This window comes from Suncus etruscus, chromosome 14 (assembly GCF_024139225.1).
Source record: "Suncus etruscus isolate mSunEtr1 chromosome 14, mSunEtr1.pri.cur, whole genome shotgun sequence".
In the NCBI taxonomy this organism is placed as follows: domain Eukaryota; kingdom Metazoa; phylum Chordata; class Mammalia; order Eulipotyphla; family Soricidae; genus Suncus; species Suncus etruscus.
Window position 1 is genome coordinate 39,745,531 of NC_064861.1, and position 15,605 is coordinate 39,761,135.

At 40.2% G+C, this 15,605-nt stretch overlaps 1 protein-coding gene across 1 annotated transcript in view; it reads left to right on the top strand.

Annotated features, from left to right (window-relative positions):
- The window catches only part of GPT2 (glutamic--pyruvic transaminase 2), a 690,974-nt gene that overhangs the window by 49,911 nt on the left and 625,458 nt on the right, over positions 1-15,605 (top strand). The gene's annotated exons all lie outside the window — the stretch shown is intronic.

A 15,605-nucleotide genomic window follows, 5' to 3' on the forward strand; every position in this document is an offset into this window, starting at 1 on the left:
ACAAAAAATAAGTGACTGTACTTGTTTTAATAATATAGCAGTAATAATAATCTCTTTAGGACAGAGCCTAGTGTATTTGTGATTGACGAGGATGAGGATGATGACGATGGTGACACTTTTAAAGTTTAGGGGACCTGTGGAAAGTTGAATAATGACGACAGTGACTTAGGTTTATCATCACTGTGTGCTCTACTTTTCACTGACACGCAAATTAAAGACCCTATGAAGTAACAGCACTCTGCGAGCCATTTAGAAAACAGATTGGGAGGGATTTTTTGTGTCTGTCCAGGACTGGATAGCCAGCAGTCTGGTAATGGTAGTCTGTCAAGCCACTGTTTGGCTTAGCATGATTGTAGGGGCTTTTAGGGGTGAGTTCCTAAGTCATTTTTATCACACGAAGATAGTAATTCCCTTTTGGGTCTCAGGTGCAATCGTGGGATTAAAAAAGGACAACTAGGGGCCGGAGAGTTAGCATGGAGGTAAAGCGTTTGCCTTGCATGCAGAAGAACGGTGTTTCGAATCCCGGCATCCCACATGGTCCCCTGAGCCTCCCAGGAGCGATTTCAGGAGGAACTCCTGAGTGCTGCTGGATGCGACCCCCCAAAAAAAGAGTTAATAGTGAAATCATGAGACCAAACTTCAACAATTAAATAAAAAAACAGACCTATTATGGCAGGCTGGGAGGCAAGGGGTGGTGACATGGATAGAATCTGGGGACATTGGTGGAAGGAGATTGAAAATGGTGGTCCTGAAACATTTGTCTGTCTAAAACCCAACTGAATAACTTTGTAAATTGGAATGGTTTAAATTGAAAAGTTAAAAAAGTCCCCTTTTAGGTTTAATTCCTTTAATCTAATGTGAACATTCCACTTGGTGTTAATATGGCTTAGGTACTTCTTTAGCATTTACAAATCTCCCCCTTTACAAAATAGGTCTTCAATTCAGTGCCCCTGACATGTATTTATAACTCTAGAGATGTATAAGTTTTTTTTATTCATATTTGTATTTTACCCATGTGGTTTTTCATTGTCTACAGTGAGATCATGGTTTTAGGTACAGAATGACTTCACTGGATAGAGTATTCTTGGATAGTTTCTTTCAGCAGTTAAAGATAACCTTTCACAACCCCTTTTGCCTACTGAGAAGTTTTCTAGAGTTTGGTGCCTAGTCTTTGGTTTTGAATGTTGTGTTTTAAGGCATCTTGGAAATGGTTATCTTGGATTGGATTTTTGGTTGATTTTGTATATCAAATGTTTTCTCCAGTTTGGGAAATTCCCAGTTGTAATTCCTCCTCCTCTTGTTTTTTGATTTTCCTAGTGATGATTCAAAGCATTTTTTTCATATATTTTTGGGCCACACCCAGTGACACTCAGAGGTTACTCCTGGTTATGAGCTCAGAAATCACTCCTAGCTTCTGGGACCATATGGGATGCTGCGGATTGAACTGAGGTCGGACCTCGATCAGCCATGTGAAAGGCAAACGCCCTACCACTGTGCTATAGCTCTGGCCGGCGTGATCCTTTTTTCTTCAGATGCTTGTTAATTTTCTCTCCCCATTTTTGTTTTTGTGCCACACCAAGTGATGCCCAGGGGTTACTCCTGGCTATGCGCTCAGAAATTGTTCCTAACTTAAGGGCCTAGATGGGATGCCAGGGAATCGAACTGTGGTCTGTCCTAGGTGAGTGCATGCAAGGCAAGTGCCATGCAGCTAGTTCCACCGCTCTGACTCCTCTCCCCATTTTTTGGATGAGGTTTTAAAATAGTTATTCTTAGTTGTTAATTTTGATTGTTGTGAGCAATTATGTATCCTGGATATGAACCCTTTATTCATGTGTTGTCTGTAAATAATTTCTTCCACTTTTTTTCCCTTATAGCTTGAAGTATGTTGTTCAGTCCACAGTTATTAGTTTTATCACATATTCTATTTATGCTTACCTTCTTTTTTTCCCTTCATTTTTTTATGCTTACTTTCAGTCCAGTCTCTAGCATTGTAGTATGATACTATGCTTGGTATGATTTTTTTTTGGGGGGGTCACACCTGGCAGTGCTCAGGGACTACTCCTGGCTCTATGCTCAGAAGTTGCCCCTGGCAGGCTCGGGGGACCATATGGGATGCCAGGATTCGAACCACTGACCTTCTGCATGCAAGGCAAACACCTTTACCTCCATGCTATCTCTCTGGCCCCTATAAGTGACTTTTTAGTAGACCATTTAGGGCTGATTTTATTATCACAAATGTCATCAGCTCTTGTTTATGTTTATCCCTTCTTCCTGCTTAAAGAAGAGTTTTGTGAGTAGTGGAATCTAGGTAGAGAGTTTTTTTCAGGCCGGAGAGATAGCATGGAGGTAGGGCATTTGCCTTGCATGCAGAAGGACAGTGGTTTGAATCCCAGCATCCTATATGGTCCCCAGAGCCTGCCAGGAGTGATTTCTGAGTATAGAGCCAGGAGTAACCTTTGAGCGCTGCCAGGTTTGACCAAAAAACCAAAAAAAAAAAAAAAGTTTTTTTCATTTGATATTTTGGATATTTTATTCCACTCTTCTCAATTTTACCATCCTTTATGGGAGATCTGTTATACTTTTTTTTTTTTTTTTTTAAATTAGAACAAAGACGCAAAGAAAGAGGTCAAGGTGGGGCTGGAGAGATAGCATGGAGGTAAGGCATTTGCCTTTCATGCAGAAGGACGGTGGTTTGAATCCCGGCATCCCACATGGTCCCCTGTGCCTGCCAGGGGTGACTTTTGAGCATAGAGCCAGGAGTAACCCCTGAGTGCTGCCGGGTGTGACCCAAAAACCAAAAAAAAAAAAAGAAAAGAAAGAGGACAAGGTAAAGTTACAGTGGGCTGTTATGATTCTTATGTTATTTCCCTTATATTTAACATTTTTCTTCTCTATTATTTTAAAAAATCCTTCTCTATCTTTGGTTTTGCCATTTATTTAATATGTGTCATGGTGTTGTTCTGTTGTTTTTTAGTTTTGTTTTGTTTTTGGTTACACCCAGCACTGCTCAGAGTTTACTCGTGGCTTTGTGCTCAGAAATCGCTCCTGGCAGGCTTGGGGGACCATATGGAATACCAGGATTTGAACCACCCTCCATCCTGAATTGGCTGAGTACAAGGCAAATGCCCTACTGCTGTGCTATCTCTCCGGCTCCGTGTTTATTTTTTAATTAATTTTTTATTTGAAGCATATGATTTATAAAATAATTCATAGTTAATTTTTAGACATACAATGTTTTAGCATCAATCCCACCATTAGTATTAACCTTCCTCTAACAATGTTCCTACAGTCCATTCCATACCTCCCTACAACTCCAACCTGCCATCATAATGGGCACCTTTTTAAGTTTGGCTGTTGAAGTTTGGGTCTCATTATTTCATTGGTGTTGACTCCTTGTTTTGGATAGTTTTCTCCGTCCTTAATCTATTCTATATCTGTCTATCCTTAGTCTATTTTTTGAGTCTATTTTATTTGATACTCTTGTCCTTTTGAATCTGTGCAGCTGCCTCCCTCCAGAGATTAGGGAAATTCTCAACTATTATCTCTCCCAACACTTTTTCTTCCCCTTTCCCTTTTTCCTCACCTTCTGGTATTCCTATTCTTTGGAGATGATCTTATTTTCTTTGTTTTTAAAATACCTTATATTTTATTCTTTCGTCTTTTTCTTTTCTTTTTGACTTCCTTATCAATTCTGGCTTGTATTTTGTCTTCTAATGTTTCTCTCCACGTGAGATTCTGTAACTAAAGTAACAGAATTCTGCTTGCTAGAGTGTTCATTATCTCCTTCAATTCTATTTGTATAGAATCTCTTATCCTCTGAAAAGCTTTGACTTGGTTGAATTTTTCATATATTGGTTGCTTAATGTCACCTCGAGCTTCATTAATTTCTTTCTTTTCCTTCCTTCCTTCCTTCCTTCCTTCCTTCCTTCCTTCCTTCCTTCCTTCCTTCCTTCCTTCCTTCCTTCCTTCCTTCCTTCCTTCCTTCCTTTCCTTCCTCCCTCCTTCTTTTCTTTCTTTCTTTCTTTTCTTTCTTTCTTCTTTCTTTTCTTTCTTTCTTTCTTTTTCTTCTTTCTTTCTTTCTTTCTTTTCTTTCTTTCTTTCTTTCTTTCTTTCTTTCTTTCTTTTTCTTTCTTTTTCTTTCTTTCTTTCTTCTTTCTTTCTTTCTTTTCTCTTCTCTTTCTTTCTTTTCTTTCTTTCTTTCTTCTTCTCTCCTTCCTTCCTTCCTTCCTTCCTTCCTTCCTTCCTTCCTTCCTTCCTTCCTTCCTTCCTTCCTTCCTTCCTTCCTCCTCCTTCCTTCCTTCCTTCCTTCCTTCCTCCCTCCCTCCCTCCTCCTCTCTCTCTTCCTTCTTCTTTCTTTCCTTCCTTCTTCTTTCTTTCCTTCTTTCTTCCTTCTTTCTTTCTTTTTCTTTCTTTCTTTCTTCTTTCTTTCTTTCTTTCTTTCTTTCTTTTTTCTTTCTTTCTTTCTTTCTTTCTTTCTTTCTTTCCTTCCTTCTTTCTTTCCTTCCTTCCTTTCTTTCTTTCTTTCTTTCTTTCTTTCCTTTTTTTTTTTTTTACTGAGAAAAGTTTCTTCCTCCCATCTTGTTGAGAATTTTTATCATGAATGGGTGTTGGACCTTATCATGCTCTCTGCATCTATTGATATGATCATATAATTTTTTGTTTATATTGTGCATTATGTTGATTGATTTATATATGTTAAACCATCCTTGCATCTCTGGAATAAAAGGCTACTTGGTCATGGTGTATGACCTTCTTGATGAGGTGCTGGATCCTATTTGCTAGGATTTTGTTGAGTATCTTTGCATCTCTGTTCATCAGGGATATTGGTCTGTAGTTTTCTTATTTTGAAGCATTTCTATCTCCTTTTGGTATCAGGGTGCTAGCTTCATAAAAACTACTTGGGAGTGTTTCTGTTTCTTCAATTTCCTGGAAGAGCCTGAAAGGATTGGTAGTAGGTCCTTTGAAAGGTTTGAAAGAATTCATTAGTGAATCCATCTGGGCCTGGGCTTTTGTTTTTGGAAGACTTTTGATTACCATTTGAATTTCCTCAATAGTTATATGTTTAGAAATGCTGAATTAGCCTGGTTCAATCATGGAAAATTATAATAGTTCAAGAATTTATCCATTTCTTCCAGGTTCTCTTGTTTTGTGGCATAGAATTTCTCAAAGTAATCTCTGAGTATTTTTTGAATCTCTATAGTATCTGTAGTGATCTCCCCATTTTCATTTCTAATTTTGGTTTATTAAATTTATCTCCCTTTCTTTGTGAGTTTTGCTAGTGGTAATCAATCTTGTTGATTTTTTTTTTCAAAAACCAACTTTTGCTTTCACTGATCTTTTGGATTTTTTTTTTTAATTTCCATTTCATTGATTTCTACTCTAAGCTTTGTTATTTCCTTCTGCCTACCTATTTTTGGTTCATTTTGTTGATCTCTTTCTAATTTTATAAGTTGTGTCATTAAGTTATTTATGTAGGCCCCTTCTTCCTTCTTTTTTTTTTTTTTGGTTTTTGGGCCACACCCGGTAATGCTCAGGGGTTACTCCTGGCTATGCGCTCAGAAGTTGCTCCTGGCTTGGGGGACCATATGGGACGCCGGGGGATCGAACTGTGGTCCGTCCAAGGCTAGCGCAGGCAAGGCAGGCACCTTACCTCTTGCGCCACCGCCCGGCCCCCCCTTCTTCCTTCTTGATGTGTACTTGCAAAGCTATAAATTTTCCTTTTTAGACTGTGAATCTTAAGGAGGCTTCTTTTTATATACTTTCCTTTTTGATCTTGCTACTTTCAGTATTCTATCCTTATTAGTGGTTTTCATCATAGTGACTAGGATGTGTCTTGTTGTGCTTTTATTTGGGTCTCTTTTATCTGGTATTCTTCTGGCATCCAGGATGTGGGTACATATACACTCTTAAGTTCTGGGAATTTCTAGACAACAAAGTGACTGTTGCTTTATCAGTGTTTTCTTCCTGCCCTTCAGTGACCCCTGTGATTCCCAAAGGTCTATTGTTGTCTTTCACTTATTTTGAGTTTTTCCATTCTGTTCATTTAAATTAAGGCTGTTTTCCATATTCTTTTGTTGTATGGAATTGTTATGCAGCTCATATACCAGCTTATTGTTTCTGTCCTCAGCAGATGTTTCTCTTCTAGTGAGGCTATCCAGTGAGTTTTTCATTTATTTAGCCTTCCAAGTTTTCAGTCCTGTTATTTCTATTTCTGTTTGAAGTTTTTTTTATTTCAACTTGCATATCCTTTTGTGTCTTATTAGCTGTTTGTTATTTTTGTGCCATGGTTTCTTTGAGTTCTTTGTGCATCCTCCACATTTTCTCTTTGATATCCTTGTCAGAAAGGCTATATAGGAGACTAGTACTAGTTGAATTTTCTGAACTATCATCTTTTTTCACTAAACATGGTGTTGTTATTTCCTCTATTGTATTGTTTCACCACTGTGACCTTTGCAATTTGGTGGTGTTTTCTATGTGTTGTGCTGGAGCTCATTTAATAAAAGATTTACATGGTTGAATGGCTAAATAGACCAGAGTAAAAGGGAAAAAACACTGAAATAGGTCCAGGCCAGTTTAATAATTTAGTATATATAAATTTGAGTTACAAATTAGTGAAATAGGTAAACATTTTAATAAATACTGTTGAAATAATGCATATCTAGTTACATATACATGAAATGTGGATCTATATGAACAGTCAACTATAAAACATAGGGAAAAGAGATAGATATGCTTTTCTTTGTAAAAGAATATTATGTATCATGTATGGTATGAGATCAGCAGGAGCAGCTATAAGTAGTGTCCAGAGATTGGGTTAAAAAACTCCCACTGTATGGGGCTGGAGAGATAGCATGGAGGTAAGGCATTTGCCTTTCATGCAGGAGGTCATCGGTTCGAATCCCAGTGTCCCATATGGTCCCCCGTGCCTGCCAGGAGCAATTTCTGAGCATGGAGCCAGGAGTAACCCCTGAGCACTACCGGGTGTGACCCAAAAACCACAAACAAAACAAAACAAAACAACAACAACCAAAAAACAAAAAACAAACAAAAAACTCCCACTGTGGGGCTGAGGCAGTGCCACAGCAGTGCCGCAAGTGGTAGGGCATTGCCTTGCACACACTAACCTAGGACAGACCATGGTTTAATTCCCCATATGGTGTCCCATATATTCACCCAAGCCAGGAGTGATTTCTGAGCACATAGCCAGGAGTAATCCTTGAGCATCACTGCGTGTGGCCCCAAAACAAACAAACAAACAAAACTCCTCTCACTGGGATAGAACCTACTGTATGGTATGTGAATCCAGACACAGCTGCCTGTTGGTTGTGGGTGGAGTTTGGAGGAAAAACCCAGTTTGAATTTAGCTTAGTGTGTGAGACCAGCAAGACTGCAGTCTCTTCACTTTTCTCTGCAGCCGAGCATTTTTTACAACTAAGGAGCTGCACCACAACACTTAATAACAGTAACATACAGCAACGTTTACAATGGGAAAACTATGCAGAATCCCACCACACCTTGTGACTGAAGATTCTAGTTCTGGAGACCTAATAAACACCTGCCACCTTCATAACATTTCTGATTAGGACTTTAGATAGGAAATATTACAGATATTCAAAAAAATTAAAGAAATGATGGGACAGCCCAGAAGACACAAAAGAATATGAGAATAGGAATGAGAAAACTTCAAAAAAAATATTAGGGCTGAAAAACATGGTAGGTGAAATGAAAACCTCACTAGGTAGTCTCAGTGTATAGCAGAGGACAGAATCAGAGATATAGAAGATGAGCTGCATAATACCTCCATACAACAGAAGAGGCTAGAAAAAAAATCATCAAAGAAAGTAATCACATGACAATAGAACTATGGGATAAACTTCATTAAAGCAATATAAGAATTATTGGAGTTACCAGAGATCCATGAAGAAAACCTCGATGAAGAAAAAAGAGTAAAGGACATCATTCCTGAGAAATTTCCAGAACTAAAGAGTGCATGCAACCACATTTTGGATGCCCAAATAGTAGCAGCTAAAATATCCGAAGAAAAGTAACCTAAGGCACATACAAGTCACAATTGTGAAAACCACAGATAAGAATATAATAGTGGGGCCCGGAGAGATAGCGCAGCGGCGTTTGCCTTGCAAGCAGCCAATCGAGGACCAAAGGTGGTTGGTTCGAATCCCGGTGTCCCATATGGTCCCCCGTGCCTGCCAGGGGCTATTTCTGAGCAGACAGCCAGGAGGAACCCCTGAGCGCTGCCAGGTGTGACCCAAAAACTAAAAAAAAAAAAAAAAAAAAAGAATATAATAGTAAAGCAGCATGATCAAAAAAGAAAATTATAGACAAAGAGGCATCCTAAAGATTTATAGCAGATTTATTACAAGCAATTCTATGGCCCAGTGTCAGTGGTGGGATATAGGACAAAGCACAATGAAATGAATGCTTTGCCAAGGATACTTCACCCAGTCAGACTTTCAAGTTTGAAGGAAGGATACATAGCTTCACAGATAAACTACAACTCAAAAAATTTACAGAAAAAAAATTAAAAAATGGAAAATAAAGAGGTACAATTCTTTTCTTTTCTTTTTTTTTTTTGGTTTTGGGCCACACCTGGCAGTGCTCAGGGGTTACTCTTGGCTGTCTGCTCAGAAATAGCTCCTGGCAGGCACGGGGGACCATATGGGACACTGGGATTCAAACCAACCACCTTTGGTCCTGGATCAGCTGATTACAAGGCAAACGCCGCTGTGTTATCTCTCCGGGCCCCAGAGAGGTACAATTCTTTTTTATTTTATTTTATTTTATTTTTTTGTTTTTGGCTTTTGGGCCACACCCGGCGTTGCTCAGGGGCTACTCCTGGCTGTCTGCTCAGAAATAGCTCCTGGCAGGCACGGGGGACCATATGGGACACCGGGATTCGAACCAACCACCTTTGGTCCTGGATCGGCTGCTTGCAAGGCAAACGCTGCTGTGCTATCTCTCCGGGCCCAGAGGTACAATTCTTAAGGATGTACTAGTTCCACAGCCTCTGCAGAAAATGAAGCCCTGAGAGGTAAAGTTCCTCCGAGCACACTAATCCCGCCTCGATTCTAAATTCAGCCTTGTTGCTATCTGAAATGTACTTTCCTATAGTTTGATACTAAATGAGTATTAGTATTCATTTTACTGAAATATAAAATTTATTATATTACCAAATATGACCAGATGATATTCAGGGACTACAGGATGGAGGGCAATGTGAAAAAGCCCACTCCTTCTAGCAAGAAGGGATTCCATGAGAATGCAATAGTAGGGCTTTAGGATTCTCCTTTTTCTCTATTGTATGAAAAGGTGGCCACTCATATGCTTAAGGTTCAGAGTCCAAGTGTGTTCTATGTTTACCCAAAGAGAAAAGTAGTCATCTGTCTCCTCAAAAACAGTAAGGTATGCATTCTGATATGTAGAAAAGAATAGAAGGTGTAGACAAGAAAAGAAGATATCCCCATTCACTAGGGGAAGATGTACAGGCTCAAGAGAGGGAAGTGACTTGCTCAAAATTTCAGTTCTACTCAGAGGAGGGCTCTTGGTCCACTGTTCCACCTTGTATTGCTTGATTATTTTGCTGGTTACTGAAACACAGCCAAGTGGGCAAAAATGATAATGAGCAAGAAGATGCAAAAAGGAACAGCAATTTTGGCAATCCTCTAGCATTCTCCAATACTTGAAAAAGTGTCTCTTTTGGAAAACTGTCCCCATATCTTCCTAATTACCAAATAGTTTTTAAATTATCAGATCAAATTGTTTCTGATATTGTCAGGTCAAAAGCTGATGCTAATATTTGGTGAGAGCTGAGCTTGATGAACCAAATGAAAAAATCAATGCCACTGTCTCCAGATATTAGACAGGCTAGACACAGGCAGTTTTTGAAGCTACAGGGCCAATAGGAAAATTAGGAAGTAAAATATACATTTTTGGTCAAAAGAAATTCTCTGTTAACTATATATTTTTTTGACTGTGATTGTCATTTCTGAACGGTTCCTTCTGTCTTAAACTTCTCAATTCAAATACAAGTTTGAACACAAATCACACTTTGCAGGAACACAATACATGATTTGAAGACAGGAGGACCTATCTTAGGAATAATTTGCCAGTCTGGGTTCTTTCAACTAGAATTCATTTGGGCCAACACTTAGCACCCAAATCTTGGCGAAGGTGGGTGACAGGCAGACCAATTGGTACCCAACTTTGGAACTCAGGCTGAAGATCTGGGGATTAAGAACTCTTGAGAGGGCCTGGAGAGATAGCACAGCGGCGTTTGCCTTGCAAGCAGCCGATCCAGGACCAAAGGTGGTTGGTTCAAATCCCGGTGTCCCATATGGTCCCCCATGCCTGCCAGGAGCTATTTCTGAGCAGACAGCCAGGAGTAATCCCTGAGCACCGCTGGGTGTGGCTCCCCCCCTCCCAAAAAAAAAAAACAAAACTCTTGAGAATTCACAGATGACTTGTCAATAGAAACTTGGGCTTGGGAAGTATACCAGAATGTCTCCAGGCTGCAGAGAACTGTTGCCTGTGACCATCAGGCACTGTGGGAAACCCATTATTGTGGCCCTGAATACTCTATCCAGGCAATCACCTTGATTCCTACAGATGTGGTCACTCAGGCTCTGGTGTCCTAAACTAGACTTGTGAATGGCAACTTTTCTGTCTGGAGCTGTGGCACTTGTGCACTGATAAGATGTGTACAAGGGAGAAGATGGGAAATTTGGAGAATACCAGTTCACATAGTCTTCATGGAACCAAGTTGGACTACTATACATTCCACACTATCTTTTCTAGGTGTAATGTACTGATGCTGTACTTAGAGCAGTCGATTCAGTTCTACCTCTCCCCACAGTCCAAGGCAGATCTCCTCCCAGACATGTGAACATGCTGAGGAGAGAGTATGGGAAGTGCATCAGGACACCATTGCCTCTAATCACGTGTCCTGCACAGTTGAAGGGTCTACACCACTTACTTCTTTGGTGGTGCTGGAGATTAGACCTAGAATCTTACACTTGCAACACAAGTTCTCTACTGTTGATTTACATTCCTGGCTATTTGTCCCTGTTGTTCACTCGTCAGCTGGTTTCTGAGTATCTTGATCTGATTAGGGACTGCTTCCATCAGAGTGTTTTGATGACAAGTGACATGGCTAAGTGAGTATAGATCTGCCAAGTGATCTGGGACAAGTGTGTCCTAAGAGAGGACTGACTGGACTCACACTGACAATGACAGAAACAATGCAAGTCAAACTTGGCATAAAAGGAGGGTTTGTGGGCCTTGCACTAAAGCCCTAGAAAGAGGAAACTTCTCAGGGGCCTAGAGGCTGGTTGGGACTTTTAGACTTTCAATCACTCATCTGTGCTTTGTCTGTCCACATTAGCAGTATTTTGACATTCAACCATCCCTTCATTGGATTGTGGTAACCACAACTCTCAAGTTAAAAATACCCAGTTTTCTCTAAAGATAGGGTATAAGGTCTTTCCTTGGCTTCAAGTTGAAAATTCCTTCTTATTTTTGACTTGGCTTATATGTTGCCTACAGATGTGAGCAGATGTGGCAGGAGTTTCAGGGACAAATTAGAGAAGTTCCCCAAAAGATGTATGCAGAGAAGGAAGGAAAGAGGATCTTCCAGCAAAGTGGTGGGGTTGCTTGGGGCACATGGACCTATGAATGTACAGGAACCATGCTTCCCACTGTAGGAGCTGACTTTGTGGAGGTCATTTAATATCTTTATGTGTCTTATCCTGGTCAGAAGTTCCCCTAGGGGGCCGGGCGGTGGCGCTGGAGGTAAGGTGCCTGCCTTGCCTGCGCTAGCCTAGGACGGACCGCGGTTCGATCCCCCGGCGTCCCATATGGTCCCCCAAGAAGCCAGGAGTAACTTCTGAGCGCATAGCCAGGAGTAACCCCTGAGCGTCACAGGGTGTGGCCCAAAAACCAAAAAAAAAAAAAAAAAAAAAAAAAAAAGAAGTTCCCCTAGTAACAGACTTGTAGCAACAGTGTAGCAACAGTTTAGGCCCCCTGTGCCACTTATATGTTGTCCATCATCCTGTGATAGGAATAGGACATGAAGTCAGCTCTAGGTGTTTTGTTGAGGGATTGGAGAGACTATGGTCTTGAGTAGGTGAATCTGGACAACTGCTGTTCACTTCTCCACTTGGCAGAACACATCTGAGTCATCCCACTCTCACACTAAAGAAATTGGAGTTTTAACCCCCTGCTATTATTCCTGAAGATTGCCCCAAGGCATTAGCTCTCATATGTCTTAAGTGGTTTCACGGCTAGAGGAAAATATAGGCAGAGTAACAGGCATCAGAAATTGTAGTGTGCTGGACAACCCTAAGTGAGGAGGGTAAGTGGCCAGTGCACAAGAATACTCTATATGGCTGAGATTAGTCTGAGTGAAGAGAAAAGACACTGCTCCAGGGCTTAGTTCTGACAAATATATTCAGGCCTCATTCAAAAATAACCAAAGTCACCCAGGGATCCCCAGCCTATCTGCAGTGAGTGTGCTGTCCCCAGTAGGCTACTGAAAAGTAATATAAGTCCCATAAAATAATTCCTTTTTTGGTTGGTACATGCTGCAGGAGAGGGGCATAGACTCAAATAATTTAGTATGTTAAATTAGCATTGTAATTAACTTTCTTCTGAGGAATACATTATAGAAAAATGTTGAAGATTTTTTAAAGTAAAAGTCATTTTTCTCATTAGTATTTTTAATGAGTGTTAGTTTTAACATTATTATGGAAAAAGCACATACATAGAATAATTGAAGAATTTAATTCTTAGGGCTGGAGAGAGCATACAGTAGGTAAGGTGCTTGCCTTCCATGTGGCTAACCCAGATTTGAACATCAGTACCCCATATAATCCCTTAAGCACACTGGGAATGATCTCTGAGTTCAGAGCCAGGATCAATCCCTGAGAAAGTTTAGATGTAGCCTAAAAACACATAAAAATAATTTTCAACAATTGTGATTGTGAATGCTAATATTAATTTTAAATAATAATACTCATACTAGCTTTCACAGTAGTTTATATTCATTTTAAAAGTTTTTATTTAGGGCCGGGAGAGATAGCACAGCGGAGTTTGCCTTGCAAGCAGCCAATCCAGGACCAAAGGTGGCTGGTTCGAATCCTGGTGTCCCATATGGTCCCCCGTGCCTGCCAGGAGCTATTTCTGAGCAGACAGCCAGGAGTAACCCCTGAGCACTGCCGGGTATGGCCCAAAAACAAAAAAAAAAGTTTTTATTTAAAGCATATATATATATATTTGGTTTTTGGGCCATACCCGGTGACTTTCAGGGGTTACTCTTGGCTATGCGCTCAGAAATCACTCCTGGCTTTGGGGATCATATGGGATGCTGGGGGATCAAACCAGGATTCGATCTGGGTGGTGCCCTACTGCTGCACTACCACTCTGACCCAAAGCATATGATTTAAAAAATTATTAATAGTTGAGTTTTAGACATACAGTGTTTCAGCATCAATTCCATCACCTGTCAACCTCCCTCCACCAATGTTCCAAGAGTCCATCCCATTAACTGCCCCTTCCCCCCAACTTGCCATGATAAAAGGCACCTTTTTAAGTTTGGTTGTTAAAGTTTGAGTCTTATGATTTCATTGTTGTTAGCTTTATAGCTCAGATATTTAGTTTTATTCTTTTTTATTTATTTTTATTTTATTTTATTTTTTAGTTTTATCCTTTCTGAACATCATCAATGCATCTCAAATCCATTGGTCCCTATCCCCTGGTATTTCACATCTGTCCTTTTCCTTTTCCATCCAAATTCTTTCCTTCTCCTCACTATACTCTTCGGCCAAGTGTTCTAGACAACCCCCATTTCAAGCATTGTATTCTCCCATGCAGTTATTCTAAACACTACATAAAAGTGATATCATCCTGTATTTATCCTTCTTCTAGCTTAGCTTACTTCATTTTTCATTTTGTTAAAGAACCAAACCAAAGAATTATACACAAAATATTGGAGGAATAGCTCAGTCATTAAGAATGCATGTCTTGTAAGATTTTGTTTGTTTGTACTTAGGGCTTATGCCTGATTTTGGACTCAGGGATCATTCCTGAAAGGATAAGAGGTGGGGCCCGAGTGGTGATGCAAGTGGTAGGGCATTTGCCTTGCACGGGCTAATCTAGGACAGACTGCAGTTTGATCTCGCAGCGTCCCATATCGTCCCCCAAGAAGCCAGGAACGATTTCTGAGCTCACAGCCAGGAGTAACCCCTGAGCGTCACTGGGTATGGGCCAAAAAGCAAAAAAAAAAAAAAAAAAAAAAAAAAAAAAAGAATAAGGGTTCATATGAGGTGCTAGGGATCAAACCTGGGTCATTCATATGCAAGCCAAGTTGTACTACGCAAGTACTTGTACTATCTCTTCAGCCCAGGTCATGAGATGACCAATGACTTGTTTTGCCAAGAATGATACTGGCAGCTTTGCTATTTAAACTTGCCGGCTCTGCTGTCATTGACCTTTGGCACTACAAGTAAATTTCAGTTTTATCACTACCATAACTTGTGTGCCTCAACTAAAAGTGCATCCCCAGTTCCCAAACATGGATGCGAAATATTGAAACTAAGGAAGCTCTTAAGTATTTGAATACCACAGCTTAAAATGTTAGAACAAAGAAGCAACCGCCCAGTCTTCACACCAATGAAGGAAAAGGGAGAGATAGAAATAAAAATGAGTTGAGCTGATTTGTAGGTCTTTCATATTCAATCACTGCTTCTCTAGAAAGTATTCTTTTTTGGGGTAAGTAGGTACAATGGATCACACCCAGGTTTTACTTCAGGATTTATTTCTGGTGTTGTGCTCAGGGATCACTCAGGGTTTACTCTAGACTCTGTGCTCAGGGACTTGGGGGATAATATGGGATCAGGAACTGAATCAGGATTAGTCACATGCAAGGTAACTCTCTGCTCGCTCACTGTACCCCAAACTCACCAACCCCAAACTCATTCTTCGATGTATCAGTGAAACAGAGGGGTTGCTCAGCGTTTTCTTTAATGTGACTCTCCACTCATAAGAATGTAAATGTTCCATTCATTACAAAAAATCTAAATGGACAATGGAAACAGCACACTGAAGTCTCCTTTAAAAATACGCCTCAAAATTGGGAAATTATTATTTCCTAGTTGTTTATTAATAGCATAAAAAGGCATCTCTTCCTAATTTGGTCTTCTCAAATCAAGAAATCTTCCCTTCACTTTCCTCCAGACCCAGGATGAAATCAGCCAGGCAACCAAATTGGTCAAGTACCAAAGACATTAATTTGTCAATTACCTCAGCATCCTGGCCCATGTACCCAGAGCTCAGAGTTGCAGGGAGAATGTACCATTTCTCCAGCATCAACAACCCATACATACCTAAGCAGCATGGAGTACACATAGACAACCTGGTGTCCAGCAGTTCTACCTCCTTCTGATGCCTGTTACATCACTGATTGCATTGATCTGCCTCATTGATTGTACTTAGACTCTATCAGGCCTTGAATTCTGTCAGAAACAAGCAGCATACCACCTCACATGGTGACTTTTGTGCCCTGAAATTCTGTGCCACTAAACACTCCTAAAATT